General features: G+C 40.8%; 1 protein-coding gene across 1 annotated transcript in view; it reads left to right on the top strand.

The window, feature by feature from the left end:
- The first annotated feature begins 331 nt into the window (after positions 1-331).
- nfasca (neurofascin homolog (chicken) a) overlaps positions 332-7,827 on the top strand; it is a 307,192-nt gene continuing 299,696 nt past the window's right edge. Inside the window, exon 1 of the mRNA XM_060910012.1 lies at positions 332-415. The gene's annotated coding sequence lies outside the window, so the exon portion shown is untranslated. The remainder of the gene's footprint in view (positions 416-7,827) is intronic.

The following is a 7,827-nucleotide window of genomic DNA, read 5'->3' as shown; positions in this document are numbered from 1 at the left end:
CGGCCACGGGGCTCGAACCCGGACCTTCTTGCTGTGAGGCGACAGTGTTAACCACTACACCACCGTGCCGCCGACCTGAAATATTATTACCAAATGAGGTCAGTGATTTTGTTTGGTCTGAAAATTAGGACGAGAGATTCGCCAATTTCTATCAGGGCCAGATATGAGAATAAGGCAGCTCCTTGGCGTTCACACCTGTCCAGTAGGCATGCGCGCTCCCGCTCTACATTCATTTTCAGTGCGAATGGGAAACGGGAGCGCGCGCGTGGGATGAGCGGGTGCGCGCTCCGTTGAGGAAACGACTGTATTGGAGACAAGAAAGGAAAGACATCCATGTTACACTCAACGGGACCGCATTAAGCCGAGGTCTGAGCGTCGCGTTGTGCATCTCTACAGAGGAATACGTGCTCTGCAGGTAAGAAGCAAAGCGTTAGTATTAATTTGCGGTCATTCCGTGGTGTGTGTGTGTGTGTGTGTGAGAGAGAGAGAGAGACGCAGCGGCCTCACCGCACAAGCTAAAAGCAGGTGCACAGATACAAGATAACACACAAAGCCTGTGATTCTGCGGTTTCTTTACTAAACGCTGGGTATGATGGTGATGACCGAGCTGATATGATAGTCCTCAGTTTTTCTTCCTCTTCACCCTCAGCCTTAATTGCGCATCGTTCTGTGGTGCGGTGTCATCTTTTGCTTGTCTGCGCAAATTATAAACAAGCTGTCCTATTCGGAGAAACGCCGTGGCTGTTTGTAAGAATGAGTTTCAAAACATCCTGGGTTAACTACACGAACCGAACAGCCACTTTAATGAAATATGGTCTATGTGAAAATGCTATGAAATATGTGACAAGTTGCTTTTGAGGCCGACTGCAGCCGCCTCAGACTGGGAGGAGAGAGAGAGAGAGAGAGAGAGAGAGACTGATTCACCCCTCTGTCACTACCAAAAAGGGGCCTATAGTGATGGAGGTGCAGAAGTTATAACCATTCTAACATCTCATCATCTCTAGCCGCTTTATCCTGTTCTACAGGGTCGCAGGCAAGCTGGAGCCTATCCCAGCTGACTACGGGCGAAAGGCGGGGTACACCCTGGACAAGTCGCCAGGTCATCACAGGGCTGACACATAGACACAGACAACCATTCACACTCACATTCACACCTACGGTCAATTTAGAGTCACCAGTTAACCTAACCTGCATGTCTTTGGACTGTAGGGGGAAATTTACCAGAGCACCCGGAGGAAACCCACGCGGACACGGGGAGAACATGCAAACTCCACACAGAAAGGCCCTCGCCGGCCACGGGGCTCGAACCCGGACCTTCTTGCTGTGAGGCAACAGCACTAACCACTACACCACCGTGCCACCCGGAAACATGAACTGATTTAATGTAATACCTTCCGAATAACTCAGAAAACGTTCTGTTAAATATACACTCTGTAGCAGGCCTGTAATATCCAACGGGTGTTACTGTCAAGCTTCGACCTTTTGTACCATTCGTAGTAGGCTATGCATGTTTTGCCTAGAATGATGCGTGTAGCGTATCTTTTAAAGCTTTACTGTAAAATGTAATTACGGTCCAATTATATACCTTGAATCTTTTTTTAAAGGTACATTGTACACTAGGCTATATCCACATTTCCAGGTGAAAGATGAACATCCATCCATTATCTGTAGCCGCTTATCCTGTTCTTGTCTGCGACCCTGTAGCTGGAGCCTATCCCAGCTGACTATGGGCGAGAGGCAGGGTACACCCTGGAGTGACACAGAGACAAACAACTATTCACACCTACGGTCAATTTAGAGCCACCTGTATGTCTTTGGACTGTGGGGGAAACCCACGCAGACACATGCAAACTCTACACAGAAAGGCCCTGACCGGCCGCTGGGCTCGAACCCAGGACCTTCTTGCTGTGAGGTGACAGTGCTAACCACTACACCACTGTGCCACCCAAAGATGACCATTAAATGTACAAAAGATAAGGCTACAAGGAAGGGTATAGTATAGTACCATTTCTTCCCCCCTGAAATTGTAGATACTCATACAGATCACAACTTATTAAAGGATCTTTGACAGTGCATAAGATAATGAGACGATATGAAGAATTCCCTAAATGGAGATTGTACAACAGTATCACAGTTTTCCGTATTTCATAGTATCAGAATGTGATCGTAAATGCTGTAGTACAACTGCATGATGCATACCTGATTTCATCAGAAATTTCACCTCCGTCAAGCAAGAAGGAACAGTCGTCTAAAATGTTAACATTTGTAACTTTTCATATGGATTGATGTACGAGAATTGTTACTTATGTATGAGAATGTGTTTGCAGAAACAGTGAAAATGCAATTATACTAATTATAACTTGTTAAGCAGTTGTTTACCTGTCGTAAGTTATTAAAACAATATAGAAATAGACATTTCCTCTGATTTGGTCTGGTAAATGGGAAAGCTATGGCCTAAAGGTTAGAGAAGCAGGTTTGGGACCAAATACCAGGGAACCAATACCAAAACTAAACAGATACTCCTTTTGAGGTTTTATTAGATTATGAATAATTCTATTTGCAACATATTTATAGACTTTCTTTTGCAAATAGGATGCTTTCAGAGTTCATGTTTTGTCATTCATTTTGTCACCTATTATTATAACTTAAGTTCCACAGGTATAATGTTCCCATTTGTAATTATTTCCAGGAGCATGGGAAGCTCTAGCTTACCAGAATTGCTTGACTGACTGAAGAACTTTTCCACCATGAATTAAATATGCAATGAAGCCCACTTAAGATTGTATCTATAAGCATGTGACCTTGCCACAGCCCCACTCCCACAACTCCCACTGAATTGGACCCTTTTGGTGTGAATGACGAGAGATGTCATCATTTCTATTCAGATTGCAGGAATATTTTGTTCCACCAAGGCCTAATTCACCATAAAGTGAAACATGACCCATGTTGTCTGATCCCAGAATGCTTGGTTGTTAACAGAGATATGTTCACCTGAATGGGTAAGAAAAGATATTAGAGAATCATTCGGTCTATTGTGTGAGGTTAATTAAAGGAGGTCTTATATTATGTATCCATATAAAAATACAAGAGGATCACAGTAAGTGTTTGGAAATATTCTTTTTCAGATTAGGATGAAAACTGGCTCCAAAAAGACAGCCCTCAAAAAGTATGAAAAATAGATTTTGCTGCAAGCTAGCATTGCCATATTATAGGTATTTGCTTAGACTCAGTGTCTTTATAAAATCACGCATTTTATTATTTATTTTAGTGCATAGAAACTTGCAGATAGTGACTTGCAGTTTCCCTGCTTGCTCTCACCTGCAGTACCGTCAGACGCCATTAGATGGTGACATTTTAACTACTTTGTGTTGTACTAGAAATAATATCTGGGTAAATATTGGTATGCTCTGAATTATCTGAATATAACAAAAGTAATATTTTAAACTGCAGATTTCATTATAGTGCTCTTGTTTTTGTATATTGTTCAGTGATAGTCTGGAGCTTGAGGAGAGTTCAAATCTGTTTCACCTGTTATAGTAATTTTCTGCCATGTGGATTCATTTTAAGTAATCCTCCTACTTGGAATCATGTACATGAGATTGTATAGAGTGGCATTTGCCATACCATGCTGGTCGTGGCAGGTTTTGGATGCTTGCAATTAAAACAGCATTAGAGGAACCAGCTCAGCTCATCCCCCCCCCCAGGAATAGTACAATAAATGTCCCAAACCAAATACGACAGACAATACCTTATTTTATTGTACAGGATGCACACTCCACAGCAGCTGCTTGAATGTAGGCTACATTGAAGATTTATAGTGTAACAAAATGTTAAAATGTCATATGTGTATTTATTTTGGGAATGGCTTTCTTTGGCCTTTTTTAAAATGTAGGATGTGGCATGCACTACACCTTTCCCTCCTCCCAAGAACATCCATATCTTAATATAGAATTGTCTTTTTCTCCTCCACCCTGAAGCCAAATGCCATGTAAGCTCAGGTTTCTCATACTGCAACTAGATGCACACCTTTTAGTTTGTTGGCCTTTGTTTTTCCGATGCTCTATTTTTAGCTCTGAAACAGCAGCTTGCTCCCGACAAGGGGTGAGTTAGTGGGAGAAGGGTGCGTCTGAAGGAGGGCATGATTAAAAGAGATCAGCAATCGCATTTTGCTTGTTTTAACAGAACTTTGTGTTTTGCTAGATTGCTCCCGGGCTTTGGAACAACAAGAAGCATGGCAAAACTGAAATGGAAGATTCAAAAAACCCCAAAAGACCACTCTGTCTGGGTTCATCCCAGTAAATGCACTGTCTGGTTATGATTTAAAGGAACAGCAAAACAAGAATAGATTGCCAGCTGTGTATGGGCTTGAATCAATGCATTTTTGCCTCTAGCATATGCATTAATTCCTTTCAGTTATTCAGAAAGCCTGTACTGTTCCCTAAACCATTAGCTTCCATACAACATAGATGTACCTTGTTTGTGATTTAGGATAATGCACTTATGTCATTAGATATGTATACAGACATTGGATTGGCATGTCATTTGTAATAACTCATTGATTATAAATGGAAAAACTCACTGGCTCAAGTGTTGCTGGGTAGCAGCATGTGTCTGTTTGGTTGTACTTTTGTTAGTCAAATAAGCTTTAGGGCACGTTTGTGCAATTCTGTCATTTAGAGATGTCAGATCATTTAGTGTCTTCAGGATACGAAAAAAGACAGTAGTCACCCTCTTTTAAAACTAGTATCCCATTTTATATTCCTATAAAATTAATTTTATCTGTATCACTTTAATAAATGTTTTGATTCCATTGTCGCTTAAAAATCAGGGATATAGTGGGCATTGGACTTGGGTGAATGCCCTTCTCCCACTTCTCCAAGTATGATTTTATTTATTTATTTATTTATTTTTACAAATTTATTTTAAAAAATTGGGAAAAAATATTAAAACAACATTATTGCCAATGGTAATAAGTGCACACATCAAGCAGACCTCTCCAATGTTGTCTTCCTTGTCATAAAAAAAACCTCAGTTCTTTCTAGGGTTGGGCGGTATTACGGTAAGAAGGTATCCCGAGGTATCCAAAAGTACCAGCGGTATCGGTCTCATTACCGTCATTTTAAAAAAATATATAATATCTAAATAAATATGGAGTACATGAGGTCATAATATAAAATAATAAATTGAAGATCATCCCGAATAACTGTGTGATCGTATTTTCACTAATTCTATCAATTTCCTAAAGAAGTTTTCATCGCGTGCAGGGTTGTTTATGTCGTTACCATGACAACCCTGCGTGACATTTTGGAGTCTGACAGAAAGCTTCGCAAGAGACTGAGATCGGGGGTGTCATGGCTCAGATGGCTAAGACACCGCACCATAAATCCGGGGAACCCGGGTTCGATTCCGACCCGAGGTTATTTCCCGATCCCGTCTCTCTCTCCCCCGCTCATTTCCTGTCTCTCTATACTGTCCTATCTAAAAAAAAAAAAGAGACTGAGACCGCGGTTGAAAGATGGCAAGTCAAGATAACGAGTTAGTGGCAAAAAAAAAATACAACATCGGCAGTGTGGCAGTATTTTGGTTTCAAACCAAACGAAAAATCTAATATGTCCCCTAAGGCACACCATAGCCTGGGGTACTCCACTTCCACGAGATCTCTCCAATGAGTTGTGTTTTGAGTAGGTTACATGAGTAACAACAAGGTAAAATAATATAACGTATGACATTTGGGATGTGGGTAATAAATGTTTGAAATGTCATCTACTGAAGAAACGGAAGAAAACATCGTAGCGTAAACTGTTAGGTTTCTGGTGGGAATTAGCAATGCGCTTGCTATCTTTGTTGGGTGTGTTAAACCGTATGGATTTAAGTGGAATAATTGTAAGGAGTTATGTGATCAAGACAACGTTTTAAGCAAGGTAAGGCCATTTGATTATTAATTTCCCCGCGATGGCATGACGTGGGCCCATATGATTTTGCCTTGTGCAGCTATCACGCATTTGAATTAGGTTCGCCTCATTTGCGCTGAAGAATATGGTTTATCGCGCAGTCTAAACGGACTTGGGTGTTGGTTGATTCTTTCTCTTCTTTTTTTTTATTTCCCATGCTTGAAAGGGTATGATCCTGCTCATCGTGTACTTTTTTTTGATGGAGTAGGTGAAATAGTGCTGCAAATGGCGTTTCAACGCAGACATGTGTAAACGACAGTTGAATGCTATTTTCAAGATGAAGGAAGAGTTGCGTGATGCTTTGAAATATCTCTTAATCCATCCATCAATGCACAAAATTCGCTTTGCTGCTTAATCCATACCACAATGCACACATTTCGCTATGCTGCTTTTAAATAGTACATTTGAGGCATAGGCGCACATTACACAGTAGGCCGAAACAAAATATTATTATTTTCTCGGTAATACCGTATACCCCGGGAAAACACAGAGACGGTTTAAAGGTATCAAAATTTGGATACCGCCCAACCCTAGTTCTTTCCCCCCTCAACAAATGATGTTACAAGATCATCATCAAGCTGTGATACTCTACTAGCCTGCGTATACTTACAGGAAAATTTAAAAAACAAACAAAAAATAGGCTATTGCTGCAGCTCATTCTCACTCCTTATTAACCCAGAAGTGTGGTTAAAATGGCAAGTTGCCAGAAAAATATAGATTTTTATTTTTGTAAATATAACGTCAATCACAACAAACAACTAACAACAATGTTCCCCCAACCTCCTCCACTACAATAGCACGGGGTGGTGGGCAGCTCACTTTTCACTGTATGGACTGAGGAGAGGTGGTCCAGAAAAGAGGAGGCATGCCCTTGGATAAAGTACTTGGTGTGAATTATGAACAAACTTTGCATTATAAGTGCATCTCAAACAATCAGAATATCATGAAGTTATTTTTTTCATAATTTAATTCAAAAAGGTAAACTTTCATATGTTCTATATTTGTTACACTTAAAGTGAAATATTTCAATAATTTATTTGTTTTAATTTTGATGATTATGGCTTATAGCTCATGAAAATCAGTAATCCAGTATCTGAAATTATTAGAATATTTCCTAGGATCAATCAAATAAGGATATACGGAAATGTCCAACTTCTGAAAAGTATGTTAATTTATACACTCAATATTTGGTTGGGGCTCCTTTACCACAAATTACTGCATCAGTGCGGCATGGCATGGAGGCGATCAGCCTGTGGCACTGCTGAGGTGTTATTGAAGCCCAGGTTGCTTTGATAGTGGCCTTCAGCTCGTCTGTATTTTTGGGTCAGGTGTTTCTCATCTTCCTCTTGACAATACCCCATAGATTCTCTATGGGGTTCAGGTTAGGCGAGTTGGCTGGCCAAGCAAGCACAATAATATCATGGTCAGCAAACCATTTGGTAGTAGTTTTGGCACTGTGTAAAGCCTGTCAGCAGATGGAAACATGAAGTGCTCTAAAATCTCCTGGTAGATGCTGCATTGACTTTGGACTTGGTAAAAACAGTGGAGCAACACCAGCAGATGACATGGCACCCCAAATCATGACAGACTGTGGAAACTTCACACTGGACTTCAAGCACCTAGGATTCTGTGCGTCTCCACTCTTCCTCCAGGTTCTAGGACCTTGATTTCCAAATTAAATGCAAACTTTGCTTTCATCTTATAAGAGGACTTTGGACCACTGAGCAACCATCCAGTTCTTTCTCTTTTTAGCCCAGGTAAGATGCTTCTGATATTGTCTGTGGTTCAGGAGTGGCTTGATATTAGGATTGTGACAGTTTAGCCCTTTTCCTGAAGACGTCTGTGCATGGTGTCTCTTGATGGACTGACACCAGCC

This window comes from Neoarius graeffei, chromosome 26 (genome assembly GCF_027579695.1).
Source record: "Neoarius graeffei isolate fNeoGra1 chromosome 26, fNeoGra1.pri, whole genome shotgun sequence".
NCBI classification, from domain to species: Eukaryota; Metazoa; Chordata; class Actinopteri; order Siluriformes; family Ariidae; genus Neoarius; species Neoarius graeffei.
Note: the sequence above shows the minus strand (reverse complement) of the source record. Positions and strands in the feature narration are given on the sequence as shown.